The sequence below is a fragment of the Apodemus sylvaticus genome, chromosome 12 (assembly GCF_947179515.1).
Source record: "Apodemus sylvaticus chromosome 12, mApoSyl1.1, whole genome shotgun sequence".
NCBI classification, from domain to species: Eukaryota; Metazoa; Chordata; class Mammalia; order Rodentia; family Muridae; genus Apodemus; species Apodemus sylvaticus.
In genome coordinates this window covers 89,550,162-89,569,717 of record NC_067483.1, presented here as the reverse complement: position 1 = coordinate 89,569,717, position 19,556 = coordinate 89,550,162, and the positions used below count along the sequence as shown (strand labels likewise).

At 38.1% G+C, this 19,556-nt stretch overlaps 1 protein-coding gene across 4 annotated transcripts in view; it reads left to right on the top strand.

The window, feature by feature from the left end:
• The window catches only part of Enah (ENAH actin regulator), a 122,494-nt gene that overhangs the window by 3,996 nt on the left and 98,942 nt on the right, over nucleotides 1-19,556 (top strand). The gene's annotated exons all lie outside the window — the stretch shown is intronic.

The following is a 19,556-nucleotide window of genomic DNA, read 5'->3' as shown; positions in this document are numbered from 1 at the left end:
TTTCAGTTTTCTTTCTGTGTATATGTTTAGTCTTTGAAACTTTTTATGGTTTTGCTACTGTAATCTACAGTAATGATGAATTTAGAATACATATACAGGTACAGTGAAGGGACAGAGAATTCTGTCTTGTTAATTGAGCATATTGGTAAAAGGTAGTCCTATTTCACAGGGTTGTAGTGTCAAGATACATATCTAGGAAGGGATACGAAGAGTCTATAGTTTCCACTGTCATGGGTTGCCATTTATGCTTGCAGCTGTTGGATATGTGACTCTTCCACAGATATTTATTTTAAAGTAGGAGCTACATATTCAAGGTTTTATTTTGTTTTTGTTTGTTTCTTTTTTTCAGGGCAGGCTTGAGTGTGTGTGTGTGTGTGTGTGTGTGTGTGTGTGAATGAGAGAGACAGACAGACATAGTCAGACCCTAGCTGTCCTGGAAACTCATTCTGTAGATCAGGCTGGCTTCTAACTCAGAGATCCACCTGCTTCTACCTCCTGAATGCTGGGATTAAAGGAATGCACCACCACTGCCCGGCCATCTTCAGGGTTTTTCTTTTGGAATGTCAATTTTATAGTTTTTAAGTGAATAAGCCTTGAGTATATGTATGGATAACTAGATAATATAACTTTATATAATGTTCAAGGTTTTGGAATAAGCAGAGCAATTAGGCGGGCACTGTTTGGACTGTACAGAAGAAATTCATTAGTCGCTTTAGTATTTTATCTTACATACAGTTTTAGAGCAGGTGTGACTTTAACTTTCAGCATAACTAGTCTTTATTTTGAGAGTAAGGAGGTATTTGGCAAAGGAGATAAGCAGTTTTATGTAGTTGTGGGGTACTTAAGCCCTTGTTTCCTCTCCCCAGCCTCTTCTTTGAAATGAATGGAATTGAGAAGTAAAGGTTATAAAGATATCTGAGTTGAGGTACCACAGGAGAAGCCTCTAAATATAAGCTTGAGTTCACTTTATGAAAAAACACAAAGGGCAGAGGGTCTTCCTTGTAACAGCTTAGTAGCCCCAAACTGTCTTGGTTTTGTTTTGTTTTGTTTTTTTGTTTTGTTTTTTTGGTTCTAAGGGATGTGATATTCTATTCTCAAGTCATACTACTATCCTAGGGTGTTCTGTATTTTCATATTTGTGCTACCAGCAAAATACTTGGCTAATACTGTCTGTATGCCAACGTGTTTGCCTTTGACTGGCATTCTTTCAGAATCTTAGGCATTAACAGTCACAGTCACAGTTTTGGAGTGCCTGTAACATTCTAGAACTGTGCTGGTTACAGCTCTGGTAGGATGTATAGTATTTTCAGGTACAGGTATTAATAAAGTTACTTAAACCAAAGCCAGCAGCATCACTACTGCGAGAATGGATGTAGACTTTGTATCATACACAATGCCAAAGCTCAGAAGCAGCCAGAGCCTCCGATTCAGGTTTGTTTATCTTCAGAGCTCTTTGGACCACATTTCTTTAACTCCATTGTAAAATACTAAAATAGGTAGAAGAATAATTCTGTTCTGATCAGAGACTCAAATTTGAGCAACTGACTTATGACTCTCTTAGTTTATCTTGTTTCTTTCTTTTCTTTCTTTCTTTTAATTTTTAATTTTTTGGCTTGTCAAGACAGGGCTGGCCTTGAACTCAGAAATCTGCCTGCCTCTGCCTCTCAAGTGCTGGGATTTCAGGCGTGTGCCACCACTGCACAGCTTAGCTTGTTTCTATGCTACTGCTCTCTTCTTTCTCAGAGCTTGAGATGCTAGTTTGGGAGCTCATCATGTTCACTACAGAAGAATTATTTTCTCCAAGCTGGAGAGTGGAAGTTAGAGCCAGTGGGGTCTGGTGAGGGCTCTTTGTTGTCATTTGGGGGATGAGAATGTGGTTAGGACAGATTTTTCTTCTTCCTTAAAAAGCCATCCATTTTGTAAGTTTGAAGCCAGCCTGGTCTACAGAGTGAGTTCCGGGACAGCCAGGGCTACACAGAGAAACCCTGTCTCAAAAACCAAACCAAACCAAAACAAACCAAAACAAACCAAAACAAAACAAAAAAAGCCATCTTATTGTCTTAGAGGTCAGTTAACTGTAGTTATCTCCTAAAAGCTCTATCCCCAATTGAGTTACATTTGGCACACAAAATGGGCTTGATAAGAAAGAATAAATCCTCTATTTCTAGGAAAGTCTAACATCTTACAAGTTTATGTTAAAGAATTTGAAAAGAATCCTTTTGATGTGAAACAAATGTATATGTATCTAGAGGTTGAGTGAATGATACCGTGTAAAAATGGTATGGTATAAAGAATACAGATTTCAGAATCAACTCTGGATTCAAATTCTAGATTCGATATTTACTAACTGATTTGTAGGCAATGTAAACTATTTAGATTAGAATTTCTTCTGTAATGTAATAATTTCTGCCTGGCAGAATTGTTAGGCAAATTAAATAAGGCTCTGTCTGGCATAACACTTGGCACACAAATAGGCTTGATAAGAAAGAATAAATCCTCTATTTCTAGGAAAGTCTAACATCTTATAAGTTTATGTTAAGAATTTGAAAAGCCATATGAATGTTAAGCTGCTTTAGAAAAGTTTAGAAGTTCCTCAGAAATTTAAATTTAGAATTATATGATCCAGTAATTTCACTAGTTGAGACATAGAGATGAAAACATGCCTATCTAAAAGTTGGCACACAGATGTTTATAGCATCATTATTCAAATAAAGAGTTGAAGTACCTGATTGCCTGTAAGCTGAATGAATGATCAAAATGTGGTATGCCCTTAAAATGAAATAATATTTAACCATCAAAATTAATGAGATTGGTTTATTCCACTGTGTGGATGAAAACATGCTAAGAGATGAAAGCTAGATTCTAGCCATATACTGAATGATTCTATAAGTATATCAGCAGCTGCCGGGAGTGAGGGAGGAGTGGCAAGTTTGGCAGATGTTTCAAAATGGATGCACCTTCTTTCTGACACAATGAAAATGTTGTTGAATTAGTGGTACAACCTTGTGTACATATTAAAAAATGAATTTTCTAGTGTCTTAGTTACAGCTTAACTCAGGTGTTAGATTATTATCATACATGTTTGTTCATTTTCTTACTAGAATAAACAGTAAACGGTATGGGAAGAGAATCTGATCGCTTTCTTACATTTACCCCTAACCCTTTTATTACTTTGGATTAACATTGACATCTTCCATGTTTTCTTGAAGAGAGGCTGAGATATAGCACTGAGCTGTCTTTTTAGGAGCCAGCTATGCAAGTACTTAGATTGAAACCTTGACAGTCGTGCCCTTGAGAAGCCTGGGCAAGTTGTAGAGTCTTATATCACTGCTAACCTAACAGCAGTTAGTTTCCTTGTTATAAATAAAAATGAGTCTGGCAAGATGGCTCAGCAGGTCTACAGGTGCCCAGCCTGATGACCTAAGTTTGGTCCTGGGACTTTCATGGTGGAAGGGAAGAACAACCTCTTCAGGTTGTGCTCTGATCTATCAGTGGTACACACCCCATCCCCAAAATACATTTTTTTTAAAGTTTTAAAACCAACAAGAATAACTAAAGCCACCAATAATATGTGCTGAAGCCTGTCTGTAGGCACTTTAGAAGACTGTTTAGTCTGAGGAGTGTTTTCCTTGAGTCTGTTTACAGTAATCTCAGATACCAGAGAGAGTTGTGTCTTTCGGGAATAAGATAGCCATGATGACATTTTAAATGAACTGAGTACTTTTCCAGAGGTAGAGGGCTGCTGGAGCTCCGGACCTTGGTAGTGATGGTGTGAATTTGAATGACTACCCTTTACTCTTCTTCAGAGGATCTTTGTCATATTGTCAGTTTGATGGGGCAGAAACTTTAAAACAGAGACTCTAGAACGTGAGTAGAATGAATAGTCTTTAGGTCAAATCTCAAGGGAGTCCAAATTACTCATTTTGCAGTTTCAGTGAAGGGCTGGGGTTCCTCGTGTGAAGGTTTTATAAATGTTTGTTTGGTTCTGCAATCTCGAGATGTCATCATTCCCCCTCCCATATTTTCACCTCTTGTTAACTACAGGCAAATCTGGTAACCATTTAACTATTTATTTATTTATTTATCTATTCATTCATTCATTCATTCATTCATTTATATTTGTATTTCCAAGACAGGGTTTCTCTATCCCTGGTTTTTCTTGCTGTGTAGACCAGGCTGCCCCTAAACTCAGAGATCTGCCTTCCTCTGCCTCCTGAATGCTGGGATTAAAGGTGTGCACCACATCCTGCTTTAGAATTTTTATTGCTTTAAGATGTATACAATCTTGAATGTTCATTTAAAATAGTTCTTGTGTGTGCCACCACTGCCCCGTTCAAAAAGTGCACGCCTATAATCCCAGCACCTGGGAGGCAGAGGCAAGTAGATTTCTAAGTTCAAGGCCAGCCTGGTCTACAGAGTGAGTTCCAGGACAGCCAGGGCTATACAGAGAAACCCTGTCCCGAAAAACCAAAAAAAAAAAAAAAGTTCTTTATAATCTACTTAATTACTTTTAGAAAGTGAACACATTACTGTTCAAATAAATATCTGATATTTTTTTAATTGCTTTTTCCCTTCCATTATAAAAATGGTACAGATTTTCCATGTATTTTTCAAAGTATGAAAATGTTAAACACTCAGATCTAAACTAAATAGAATCGTGTGTTTATGTGTGATACACTCGCTTGTGTCTGTGCACCTGTGTATATTTGCATGTGTAGGTTAGAAGTCAGCTTCTGTTGTCATTATTCTGCCCTTTTTTGGGGAGGAATCAGGACCTCTCATTGAACCAGGAGCCCATCTGTTTGGATAGGCTGCCTGGGTAATAATAAGTTTAAGGAATATATTTCCCTCTGCATTCCCAGCCCTACCAGTGTAGGTACAATGCAGTTAGTTGGCTTTTAAGTGGGTACTGAGGTTCCAAATTCATGCATAGTAGGCCTTTTAATAACTGAGCCCTCTTAGCTTGAATTATAATAGTACTTGCAAATATAGCTTTCTAGGCATTTTGTAATGATATACAGTTGTAAACTTGTGTATAAGTAAAGATTGTGCTATTTAAAATTGGAAATGTGGAGAGGTGGCTGAGCAGGTGAAAGGTTACTGCCTAGCCTGATGACCTGAGTTCAGTTCTTGGAACCCTATGGTAGAAGGAGAGCTCGAACCCCCAAAAGCTGTCTTCTGAACTCTGCATGTCTGCTGTGGCACACGTGACTGACAGACAGACAGACAGACAGACACACACACACACACACACACACACACACACACTCTCACATTGGCATTAAATACAAATCTTTATAAATAAGTCCCTTACCTTGGGTGGGTGGATCATGTCTGCTTAATCATTTAAAGATGACTTTTAAGAATTGTTCTTACTCTGGGAGGCAGAGGCAGGCGATTTCTGAGTTCGAGGCCAGCCTGGTCTACAGAGTGAGTTCCAGGACAACCATGGTATACAGAGAAACCCTGTCTTGAAAAAAACCAAATCCACAAAACCAAGAAAAAAAAATTGTTCTGATATTTTTTTTCCTGCGCACATGCTCACTCTCTTTGGTTCAGGGAACCAAACCTAGCATCTTATTTTTGTATTTTGTGCTTGCTAGGCAAACATTCTTCTACCGAGCTAAATTTCCAACTCTGTTGTGTGAGGTAGCACATGCCTCTAATTCCAGTGCTTAGGGGATGGAGCAGGAGGCTCAGGGCTCATGGGTTACTTGAGATTCTGTCTCCAAATATAAAAACACTGCTGTGGACATCCGTGTAAGTATGTCATTGTGTTTATATGTGATTATATTTTAGGATAATGTTTTAGAAATAAAAAAAAATCCTCTTTTTTGTTTTTCGAGTTAGAGTCTCAGGTAGCTCAGGCTGGCCTGATATTCTGAAGTGCGGGGATTACAGACATTCACCACCTTGTGTTCTATATCCATTACTGTTTCCTGTTGCCATCTTACGCCACCTCCATTCTTTTCTGCCTGCTTTACACCATGCAAATCTGTTTGCTCATCTGGACGATTGTTTCCTCATTTCTACTCTTGACTCATTCTCCATTCATCAATCAGAATGATCTTAAAGTGGAAACTAGATATTGTTATTCTCCTCCTAATGCCTTTAGCAGCACTGTAGAAGAAAACTCAATAATAGAATTAGTTAAGTCATTTGTGATTTGACTTTGTAGTTCTCTATTTCCCAGTTCAGGCCTCTGCAAGGGTGCAGTGAACATCTGAGAAAATATTAAATGAAGTAATTACCAGACTAAAAGGAATTACCAAGTTTTATGTAATAGTACTTTTAGGGTTCCAGTTTCCTTATATTCTGGCCAGCTCAGAATAATCAGTATTTTTTGTGTTTGTCAGTCTGATAGGAAAAGGTCTTACTTCATTGTTTTAATGTGTGTGTGTGTATGTGTACATAAATATAAAAATTTAGTTACTTTTAAGGATACTACTAGTCTTTTATAGTGTGTATTTCTTGTACCTGTACTACTCTCAAACAGACAACCTTAAAATTTAGTGTAAGGTGTATTGGTTTGCTGAGTAGTAAGTGGTCTTACTAAGACTGCTAGGTTTTTCATTTACTTAGCTAGTTTCATCTCTTGCTGCATTAAATATGATGATCAAAAGCAACTTATGAGAGGGAAGGATTATTTCAGTTTATAGGTTACAGTTCATCAGTGAAAAACTCAGTCGGGAACCTGAAGCAAAAGCCTTGGAGAAATGCTGCTTGGCGTCCATCTCACTTGCTCAGGCTTCTTCTTTTCCTTTTTTTTTTCTTTTTCTTGACAGCTAGCTTTCTTATACAGCCCAAGACCATTTGCCCAGGGAATGGTGCCACCCACAGTGGGCTGTGCTGGTCCCTCAATTAACAGTCAAGACAATCCTCCATGGTCCACTTTGACTTAATCTCAGTGGCGTCTTCTTGGGTGATTAGGCTGTGTCAAGGAGAGTGTGCTTGCTAGGATATATCTGTCTACCCGCTTTTCTCTTTCTCCCAGCTGCCATTACCCAATCTCTCCTTGCAGCCTGTTAGCTTGTATTTCCTCAGCAATGGCAAGTCATGTGTTCAAGCCTAGAATCTGTCAGTATGGAAGGAGACTATACCAGATTATATGAGGTATTACTTGTCAGGACCTTCATGTAAAATCTGTTACCTGTGTTTTCTGAGTTTGTCACCTGCCTTTTAATTTTGTTTAATTTCAGAAGTTTTTAAGTTTCCTGTCAGATTTATCAGTAGACTATAACTGTTTATAGTTTATAGTTTCTTTGTTATCCTGCTTTTTGTAACCTAATATTAGACTCATAGTTGGCCTGTATTTTCTGTTGCTTTAACTTATGAAATTTTGGAGTAAGTAAACTATCAACTATGTAATAACTTAGAGCATTCGTTGACCATCCTTTTAGAGCATCCTTTTCTGTAGACTTGAAATAACATATTCATATTGTATACTGAATTTCCATAAATAATTAATTTTGTTTCTGTATTCACTGGCTAACCCTTTGCCATTTTGTTTTTGTTCTTCTATGGTGGCATGGTCTCTGGCACGTGTCAGGTGTTCTGCCATGGTAAACTTCTCACTGCTGAGCCCTTCCAACTTCAGAGTACCTTTCAATCACAAAGGAAAGATGATTCTCTGTTTCTGTTTTCAAATTAGCTTTTGAATAATTTTGTCCAAACCAGCACAAATGAAATAATACTTTGAACCTCAAATCTGTTGTGATTCTAATTAGAATTACATGAAGCTGGTGGATTGGGGGAGTGTATGGATGCTTTATAATTCCATGTTTTCCATTTCCCCCTTTATTTAGATTTTATATGTCATCTCTAGAAAGTATAGCAATATTCTTTCTATTTTAAGTTTTACATAATATATAAAAAAGTTTTCTTTGTTTTGTTTTTGTTTTTGTTTTTTTGTTTTTTTGAGACAGGCTTTTGCTGTGAAGTGCAAGGCTGGTGTGGAAGTTATCTTGTCCCCAGGTTGGCCTCGAATTGGTGACCTCCCCGGCACCACCTGAGCTTCCCCAATGCTGGGATTACAAGAGTGTATTTACAAGCCCACAATACTTGTTAAAATTAATTTATTCTTTTGAGGCCACCTCATAAATAGCCTAGGCTGATGAAGCTCAGATTGGCTTTAAAGTTGGGATGATTCTTCCTTGTATGCATTTTGCTTAATTTTATCTTTTTTTTTTCTTTTTTCTTTTTTTTTTTTATTTAAAGCATACATGCGTTTGGGAAAAATTTTTCTTTGCTAATTAATTCCAGTGTTAGCATTTATATTCTCATTTTCTTAGAGTTTTAAAAAATATAGTTTGAAAATGTTATGAAATACTCACTACCCAGAAACTTCACCATGTGAGCTCAGGTGACACTGCTTTGTGAGTGAGGAAATGGAGGCCAAGATAGCTAAGTTTTTCTCAAGGCCACTTAACCAGTACACCATAGAACTGTTAATTTTTTCTCTGTCTAGAGCTTTGGTTTTTACTAGTAAGCTCTTGGGCTTCTCTGTAATTGTTAACTTTTACTATGTTGGGGCGAATAATTTTTTCTTGCTATTTCATATATAAGGGGTCTTTATTTTCTTTAAATAATTGGTATAAGAACAAGGCCATGGAGAATGAATTAGCCTAGAACATTTCATAGATAGCAGGGCATAGCACAGATGTGGAGAAATGGCTATATTTGGATTTGATCTTGAAAAATGAAACAATTTAAAAAACTTTGATATGGTTGCAACTATGTTATACTGTTAGGATGCAGGAACAGTGAATTGAGTGTTGGTTGCTTTTATATTTTTTGCATAATTTTTCTGACAAAATTGCAGAGTATCAACAGACCATAGTTTTCACGATATAGTGAGACTTTCTAATATGATAAACCCATTTTTGCCAAAATGATTGAGACTTTATTAGTTTAAGGACTTTTTTTTTTCAGATTATTTTCTTTTTACCTCCTCATAATCAAAAATCTTTGTTAGTTGTCTCCAGTTATGAACTCAGCATGTCATGTTACCTAGAATGCTAATTAGACATTAAGAGAATGGTTTTTGACACACTTGGAAGGCTAAGTCAAGAGAATCTTAAGTTCAAGGCCTTGGGTTCTATAGTGGGTTTTAAGCCAGCCCAAGGTACATAGTGAGGCCTTATCTGTTCAGAGGAAAACAAAACCCCAAACAAACCAATAAAAAAGAGAAAGTTTATCTCATGTCACTGGTAGTTCAGAGCTAGGATATACTCACTCAGCACACAATGCAGTGCTCACTGACTTCTGAGGACCTGGGTCCTCTGGTCATTTGTGGTGTTTACCTTGTTTTATTTAGACATACAGACACACAGACACACACACACACTTTGTGGCATATAGGCCATGAGATTTGCATGCCTCACATTCAGATGGGGTAAGTTTTGGAGGAAGTAGATGGTTTTTTTTTTTAAAGATTTATTTATTATTATTATATGTCTATAGCAGTCTTCAGACACTCCATAAGAGGGCATCAGATCTCATTACAGATGGTTGTGAGCCACCATGTGGTTTCTGGGATTTGAACTCAGGACCTCTGGAAGAGCAGTCAGTGCTCTTAACCACTGAGCCATCTCTCCTGTCTGTAGATGGGTTTTTAATTTGTTCATATTTAAACCACTTAAGGCAGGGGTTCCCAACATGTGGGTCATGGTCCCTTAGGGAGTACATACTAGATAATCCTACATATCAGATATTTGCATTATGATTCATAACTAGCAAGATTACAGTTATGGTGTAGCAACAAAGTAATTTATTTTATTTTATTTATTTATTTTTTTTATTTTTTGGCTTTTTGGCTTTGGTTTTTTTCAAGACAGAGTTTCTTTATAGCCCTGGCTGTCTTGGAACTCACTCTGTAGACCAGGCTGGCCTGGAACTCAGAAATCCGCCTGCCTCTGCCTCCCAGAGTGCTGGGATTACAGGCATGCGTCACCACTGCCTGGCTGATTTCCTTCTAAATAGTGGCAGTGACAGGTGACATTTAGTTTTCTTAGCACTTACACCCTTGAGGTACAATTGGATTGACAATGTTACTTTGTTTTGATTTAAAATTTTTTGAGTTTTGGAGCTGAGTACTTAGCTTAGTACCTTGCTTAGTGTGTCCTTGGTTATTTCTAATTGTCAAATCATAGTTATATTACATTTGTAGAGTACAGTGGGATGTTTAATACATGTAGCGTAGGATGTGGAATGATTAAAACTAGTTCACTGATGTATTAGTGTGATGGTATATTTGAAGTTGACTGTTTGAAAATATATGGTGTATTGACTCTAGTCACCCTGCTGTGCAGTAGATCTCATGCCGCTGTAACTTGCCTGTTGACTCTGAGGCTTACTGCCTCTGTCTGCTAACCTAGGCCTAGTTCTGGAACCTTCCATACAATCTTAAGTAGGCCTAGAATGTCTTCAGCCACTGAAACTTAACTGCTGAGTAAGCTTCACCCCTTCCTACTTCTTTCTGATCTGCAGCTGGCTGATTCAACTTAGCTGTTCTGGCCCAAACTCCTCTCTTAAGATTTAATCTGGCTTCTTTCTGCCTTTGAACTGCTCTGCTTGGCCTCAAACTATGGCAATCTGTTCTGATCTTTTGGCTCCTCATTTTCCAGCTCATTCTGTCTTCACCTATGTCTAGCTTGTTCTCTTTAACCTCTGTCTGTACAACTCTCCTGATGAAACTGCTTCTTTCTCCTCTCCCTCTGCCTCTGTTTCCTCTGTCCTCCTGAGAGTCAGGCATAGTCTATTCTATCAAATCTTTCTCTAATTTGTCACTTTGTCTGTCACTCAATTAGATACCACTTTTAAGACTTGGGTGCTTTCTTCTACAAACTAACTTCACCTTCATTGTTTGGGCTTAAAGATGTATACTAAGGGCTGAACCACACTACAACTAGAAATAGTTTTGTTTTTTTTTCTTCTTCAGTAAATAACACAATCATGGGCTTCACAATGTGTTCAGATAAATTCCAACACAATTGAACTGCAAGTAGTCCTCTGACCTCTTTAAGTGAGTGTTCTGGTACTGGTGGGCACTCACATACAAATACACATTTTTTAGAGTAAGAACACTGTCTTTCAGACATTGACTTTCACAAATTTCAGTTTTTCTCCCTAAATTAGGATTAGTAGTTAATTGCCATATTTTTGAGACTTATCGTACCAAGCTTAGAAGATTTGTATATTTAGAATTCTCATATATCTGTAGTATGTATGTATGAATGATTGTCTTAAGCCTCAAATGTGCAAGGCAGAACAGAAAGCTGGGAACACACAAGAGCTGGTGTTGAGTGCTGAGGTAGTGCTCAGTAATAGATTATGTGTTTAGCTCATGCAAAATGGGTTCAGTCCCAGCACCAGAGAGGGTGTTAGAGAAAGGAAAAGTTGATTTTGAATCTTGAGTCTGAAATTTGTGGATAGACCTAGCTTGTTAGAAAGTCAGACAGGATTCCTGTGTTTGCCTGTCTAGCTTCTGGTCTTTGCTTGAATTCCTTGACTTTAGATGGACAGCTTTTTTACTTCCTGCTTCTCTAGTCACATAATTCGTCTTTCTTATATGGTGCTCCTTTAACCCGGCACCGCCCCACCCCCTGTTTGTTTGAAGCACATCTCACTGTGTATGCAGCCCTTGCTTTAGCTTCCTAAACACTGGTGTGTGCCACTATGTCCAGTGACACATTTCCCTTTTATAAGAATCCCAGCCATAATGGATTAAGGGTTTAACATTGTCTCTTCTACAGTGACCCTGTTTCTAAATAAGGTCTCATTCTGAGATAACCTCATCAAGTTCTAGCCTGAGTTTCCCATTTGGGCATGTATCACAACTTTGATCTCATTCATCTCACTTTGGTTAGACAAGCTGCCTTAATGACAGATATAGAAGGAAACTTGTATATGTGTCTAAAAAAAATACATGCAGGATTCAGGATAAAGCCACTAGTGCTAATAAATGCAGAGTTGTAGGGTCTGAGATCACACAAAACCCAATTTTGTTTCTATGCGTTAGCAATGAACCATCCAAAAAAGAAATTCAGAAGGGCAGTTTCATTTGCAATAGTATCTAAAAGAATAAAATATGAAGGAGTAAATCTAATCAAGGAGTTAAAATATGTATTCTGAAAACAGTTTTTTTCCTGGAAGAAAAAAAAGATCCGAATAAATGAAAACAGATACTGTCAAGAGGGCAGTGCTACCATAAATGATAAATGTGGACACTATAGTCCCTATCAGAATCCAGTGACATCCTTTGAAAAGAAAAAAGCCCATCCAATATTTAGTGGAATTTCAAGGGACCTAAACTAACCTTAAAAAGCAGTAGAAGTCTACATGCCCAGGTTCAAAAGCACTAAAGTGGGCTGGTGAGATTATTTAGCTGGTCAAGACACTTACTACCGAGGCTGAACCTGAGCTCAGTCCCAAGGATCCACGTGGTAGAAGAGAATTGACAACCTCATGCAAGTTCTGATGTCCACACATGTGCCCTATGTATATACTTGCGTGCGTGCAGTAGTATTTTTAAAAGTCTTACAAAATTACTACAGTAATAGAACCTGCATAGACTAATGAGTAGAAGAGAGTTAAAAAATAAACTCTCAGGTACATAGGTAAGTCTATTTTCAACAAAAGTAAAAAGCCTGTTGGGTGGATTGACTTGTACCTGTAAATTCCAGCACTGGGGAGGATGAAGCAGGAGGTTTGCTGCTAGTTTGAGGCCAGCTTGAGCTACACAGGGCGATTGTCCTATTCCCCCCCTCCCTCCAAAAACTCAACCCAAGAAAGGAACAGTGACAATAAAGATTATCTATTGTTGAGGGTTCTCTTCTGTATAACAAGTGATTCTGAGGAATTATTCCCAGGTCTTCTGAAAGATATTTTAGTGCTTTTCCCACAGTTGTGTACACAAACACATTTCTGAACCTTGACACTATGTATCTGGACTACATGAGAACTCTGAAAATAGAAGCAAACAAAAATTAATTGACATAAGCCTACTAATATGTTGAGTTATATGGAGGAAAAAATGTTTTTGACTAAAACTAAAAACTTTTCCAAAGAATGTGTGTTTTATTATTCAGTGTAGACATTTAAACTTAACTCTTTTTCCAATGAAACATTTGAGACAGCCTGATCTACAGGACAGCTATAACTACACAGAGAAACTGCCTTGAAAAACCAAAATCAAAATAAACCTTACAAAAGACATGAATTGCCATGTACTTCCTTTAAGTTATTTCTTCTAATTCCTCAAGCTGTTGTGTTGGGTGCTCTTTCATTGGAGCGCATAGTAAGTGATAGAGCCTTGTTTGAAACTCATCTTTGTCTTATTTCTAGACTTACATATTTTTTCTTGAAGCCTCTTCAAAGTTATTTGAAGAACTTTTCTGCTGGATGGATAACTTGATCCTTGGGGCTTATGGGGGCTAAGGCACAGAGTTATTTCAGAGACTGTACACAAAGCCGTGTCTATTCTGTATAACAGTCTTCATTTGTAATAAACATCAAGAATATGTGGATGTTTTTGTGATGTATAGATTGATTTATCAGCTAATAAATTCAAAGTGCTACTAAATAATTTTCTTAGTACATTGTTGTAAGTGGAATAGCTATTTTATGAAGTTAAGGGGTTTCTTTGAAAGTGTGGAAAAACATTTAAAAAACTTATTTTGTGTGTTAAATCTGTCACACATTGGGGCATTTAATCTCACAAGTAAAGCACAACAGAGTGAAGGTATTTAAATATACCATAGGAATAACTGCAGTTTTTAATCCTTTTTTTAAAGATTTATTAATTTTATATGTGAGTACACTGTCTATTGTCTTCAGATAGACCAGAAGAGGGCATCAGGTGCTATTACAGATAGTTGTGAACCACTATGTGTTTGCTGGGAATTGAACTCGACCTCTGGAAAAGCTATCAGTGCTTTTAACCATTGAGCCATCTCTCCAGCCCCTTAATCTTTGTTGTTTAATTGGAGAGGTTTGTTTGAGAAGTTTTTTGAAATAATCAGTTTACCTGGAGACACAGTTCATTGAAATAATTCAGTTATCTAGAAAATTAAAATGTTTATAGTTCTTTCTGGTGATTATAATTTTTTAAGTCAGCTGACAGTATCTGTTACTATTAAGTAATAGAAATGAGGTGTATGTGCACACATGAGCATTATTACCGCTTACCTAAAAATCTAAATGGGACTGGGCAGATGGCTAAGCAGTTAGGAGGACTTGTTGCTCTTGCAGAGGAAAGCCAAGAAACCCATTACCCACAAGGCAGTTCACACCTTCTGTAACTCCAGTTTTAGAGGATCCTACTGTCTTTTGGCCTTAGTGGGAACTGTATCACAGTTGGTGTACATGCAGGCAAAAACACCAATGCACACAAGATAAAACCAGAAGTGCCTTAGAGATGCTGTTTTCAAATGGAAGTATGGCTCTAAAGTGAGTTTAAGTTGGTTTTTTTGTTTTTTGTTAAATAAGAGAAACAATGAGCACAAAGAAACACTGAAAGTAAAGATATAAAAATACTTTGGAATTCTAAGTAATCTAGATTTTTATTTGCCATTTTGTAGTTTTAAAAGTATTTATTATTTATATAATTAGACTTAAGTTGGTAGCATACGCAAATATGAATATTTTTTGCATGCTTTCTTAAACTCGATGGAGTTAATTGTGGCTTGGCAGATGAAGAAAGGGAGTCTTGTACTGTTTTCAGACTTGCAGAATCTTGTTGCTATGCAACAGACATTGTCAGTCAGTATTGGGTATAGTAAATTGGTATTCTCTGTCCCTTTTTTCCACATGCTGATTTTGTAAGTGGTTTGGGGCTATTTAAGTTTTTATTTTAAAATGGACATTTAAAGATTCTTGTTGCTATTCATAATTGGTTGTATTTAAGGTTCGCGGAGTTTTTCTGCATGTAGAAGACACTAAAATGCTTATGCTTGAAAGAGTTTATAGATCTGTTTCCAAGTTGTTTCTCGGGTTACGACAGTGTATTTTGGGTATGTTGCCGAAAGGATAGCACCAACTTCCAGAGTAGATTTTTGTTTGAGAATTCAAGTTAAGTACTTTGGACATCAGAACTTTATGGTAGTGCAGCATGTTTTGAAATTTACTTTTGAAAAGTAAGAAACTGATAAAGAATCTTAACATTTTTATCTGTAAATGATTTTTAAATACGGGAATCTTGAACTTTAAGATTTTAGAATATAATTTATTTTCTAGCAGGAAAAATTAAAATGTAATTGATACTGGTGATGGGTAAAAGTTTTTTATGTTGTGGTAAAATACATTGAGGATAACGTTTATCATTTCAACCATTCTAACGTGTAATTCACTGGCATTAAGTAGATGCATATATGTGGTGCAAACCATTCATCAGCTTTAAGGTTTCTGGACTGGCACTGCTCAGGCGTCTTCTCAGTCCTTTAGTTAACTCATGCAATGTTAAGTCTCTACAAAACCATGCATAGAGTATAATAGAATTAATACAGTGTAATATACATCCTCTATGATACGCACTGCTGTTCCAGATCAAAAGACTGAGGCACAGAGTAATATAAAATCGCAATCAGTGCAGCAGTGCTTGCTCTCTGTGTGCTCTCAACCACTGTGCTATGTATGCTGCCTTCTTTTGAAATTTGTGTTTTATTTTTTGATAAGAGCAATGATTTTGATTTTTGATTTAAACAAAATGCTTTCTGTAGCTTTTTAAAGCTAATATTTACCATACTTTGCTGTTGAGTTTGGTTGTCAATCACTACAATATATTTTCTAGATATTTTTACGTGTTTGCCTTTTCAGCTAGGATCTTATAACTATGGCCAACCTAAAAACTCTCTGTAGCCCAGTCTGTCTTTGACCTCTTAGTCTTAATGTCTCAGGCTTACCAGTTATTGTGAATTCTAATACAGTGCTGTCCAAAGCTACAGCCATCTTTCATTGGGTCTTTACGTTTCTGTTGTTGTTATCCATGGATAATTTGTAGTTAACTCTAGTATTGTTAATCTGGAAAATAAACACTAGGTGTCATAGTCAGGGGTTCAATTCCTGCACAAACATGATGACCAAGAAGCAAGTTGGGAGGGAAGGGTTTATTCAGCTTCCACTTTCCACATTGCTGTTGATCACCAAAGGAAGTCAGGACTGGAACTCAAGCAGGTCAGGAAGCAGGAGCTGATGCAGAGGCCATGGAGGGATGTTTCTTACTGGCTTGCTTTCCCTGGCTTGCTCAGCCTGCTCTCTTATAGAACCCAAGGCTACCAGCCAGAGATGGTACTACCAACAAGGGCCCCTCCGCCTTTTATCACTAATTGAGAAAATGCATTACAGCTGGAGCTCATGGAGGCATTTCCTCACCTAAAGCTCCTTTCTCTCTGTCTCCTTTCAGCCTGTGTCAAGTTTACTAAGGCAGGTCTTCACGTTGAAAAATGGACTCTTGCAGATGTTTTTCCTTCTACTTTGTATTATGCGAGAACTATATTTCCATTTCCACTTCTTTTATTTTCCCCCTTGAGACAAAGTTTCCCTTTGTGCAACACAGTCTACCCTTGAGTTTGCAGTCAGCCATCCCCTGACTCCTGGGATTACAGGTGTGAGCCCCCAGGCCCTGCTGCTGTTCCTGTACCTTCAGGAATTCACCTTTCTCTATGTGATTTCCACCCTGCTTTCAGTGTTATGGTAGATTTTCTACCTGAAAACCCAGAATCATTTTTAATTTTTTTTTTTATTTGAACATAATTGTTTCTCTCTCTTCCTCTCCCTCCCTAGCTCTTAAGTATTCTTAAGAGCTAGGTCTAAGCCGGGTGGTGGTGGCGCACACCTGTTAATCCCAGCACTCTGGGAGGCAGAGGCAGGCAGATTTCTGAGTTTGAGGCCCGCCTGGTCTACCGAATGAGTTCCAGGACAGCCGGGGCTATACAGAGAAACCCTGTCTCCAAAAAACCAAAAAAAAAAAAAAAAAAAAAAAAAAAAAAAAAAAAAAAAGAGCTAGGTCTAACTCACTGTGTAGACCAGGTTAGGCTCCATACACAGAGTTCTGCTTGCTTCTGCCTCCCTAAGTGGTAGGAGTAAAAGCATGTACCACTATACTCAGCAAAAATCCTCTGGATTTTATATGTCTTCTCATGTTGCTGACTCGCCCCACCAGTAGGGTTTCTCTGTGCCATCTTGGCTGTCCTGGAACTTGCTCTATAGAGCAGGCTGTCCTTGAGCTAACAGAGATACAATTAAAGACAACTCTTATTTATGTTGTGATTTATGTACAGGTGATTATGTATGCATGCATTTTGCTTTGATCATTTGATATGTTTTCCCTTTTTTATGCTTTTAGGAAACTCAGAAATTTATTAGATGAATGTTTCATTGTAAATTACCTATTTCCTTCTAAGTGCTTATTTACATAGTGTAGAGTGATTTTTTTGTATAATGAATAATGCTTTCCTGAACCCAAAGGTTTTTTCCTTAATTGTAGACTATGTCCTTAAGATAGAATTCCAGAAATAGTATTAGATCCCTTAAGAAATAGAAACAGTTTTAAAAGCTCTTGAATCATATTGCCAAAATGCTTTCTAAAAGTGTTGTGCCAGTTTTTATGCCAGCCAGCAAATACACAGAGTGTCCACAGCTTCACAGCCGGTAGCAGCAGGGAATGTTTTGATGTTGACCTTTAAATTGAAGAATAATTAACTTTGGGTTCTACTGAGCTTTCCTCCTAAATTATACTTAGATTCTAAGTTTGATTGTGGTCAGGTTAGTGAGAAGGAAGACTTAGCTTACTAGTCTCTGCTCTCTAAATTGTTCAAGTTCTACTATGATGCAGTCCTTGAAGTGACTTTCTGCTATAGAACCTCAAGCATTTTGGTAACGTGTGATGGCAGACAAATAGGGCTCTCCCTCCAGATATATTGTAGCATCTGAGATTGATTCAATTGCTCCCTGAAGTATGGATAGACTACTCCTATGAATAGAAGGGACATCATTGGAAAGCATTCCTACCAAAAGTTGGTCATAATAGTGACCCAAATTAGCCGGGTGGTGGTGGCGCATGCCTGTGATCCCAGCACTCTGGGAGGCAAAGGCAGGCGGATTTCTGAGTTTGAGGCCAACCTGGTCTATGGTGACCCAAGGGTTTTTTTGTTTGTTTGTTTGTTTGTTTGGTTGGTTTTTTGGTTTTTTTTTTTTTTTTTTTTTTTTTTGAGTCAGGGTTTCTTTGTATAGCCCTGGCTGTCCTGGAACTCGGCTGGCCTCGAACTCAGAAATCTGCCTGCCCCTGCCTCCTGGGGGAGTGCTGGGATCACAGGCGAGCATCGCCGCCACCACCACCCGCATGACCCAAGTTTTCATTGACTATATAACAGTGTTCACCTTCAGCCCAGATCACTTTGGCTTAAGTGACTTTTGGTTTTAAGTGACTTAAGCATTTTTGGTTCTTTCCTCTCATTGGCTGATGTCTTGGTCTTCCTCCCCAATACATCTTTTCTCTCAGTTGATACTCAGCTCTGGGTCGGTAGAGCTTGTGTGCTGCCGATTCACAGTTCAGATTTGTTTGGGTTGCTGGGCGGTGGTGGCACATGCCTGTAATCCCAGCACTCTGGGAGGCAGAGACAGGCAGATTTCTGAGTTCGAGGCCAGCCTGGTCTACAGAGTGAGTTCCACGGCAGCCAGGCCTATACAGAGAAACCCTGTCTCGAAAAAAAAAAAACCCAAATCCAAGAAAACAGATTTGTTTGGGTTTGTTGGTTGGTAGGCACAGGGTCTCACTCCATTGCATTATGCTGCCATGAAACTCAGAAAGCAGCCCTCTTGTTTCAGCCTCACAGGTATTGGCATGGTAGGCATGCACCACCAATAGCTAGTGCTTCGCCATCAACTGTCAAGTGAAGGAGGCCACTTAACACTGCTAGATTAGGTTAGGTAAGCATGTTCTAGTTTTCCCACTACATAGAGACCGTGTCCATCTGGCCCAGGAAGAATCCACCCAGTGACAACTACCACAAGTTGTAGTATTTGGAGTATTTCTTAGAGTCCTTTGTTTGGGTCTTCATCCCCTTTGAGGTTCAATTGTTGAGGAAGTTAGCCATTCCTTTCATTGGGTAAGGCAGAGTCATCCAACCTCTCCTAAATTGAAAACACATTTTATTGCAGGTTTTAAAGATTGGAAAGGGTTGTCTCCATCACTAAGGAGCCTGTGATTTGTTTATTTGACATGAACAGACCTCCATAAAACAAGATAAGGCTGTTGCTATAAGTTGTGGTTTTTCTGTGAGAAAAACAAGGGGCCTGGAAAAGTACCAGGCTTGTGTTAGGAGCCTGGTTTTGAGTCATTTGGTTAAAGGGAGAAACCAGCCACAATGAGGTTGAAATGTATTCAGAGGCTGGATCATGTCAGTGTGTCTTTTTAGGTAGCCCGCCTTTCATAGTTGGTTGTTTGGTAGGAGATTAGCACCCAGCTTGCTGTGGAAACTGTTATAATGAAGGTTAAGTTCTTAAGCCAGTACTGGCAGTGCTACTTGAATCATTGTTCTTTTGAGGTATGTATTACACTA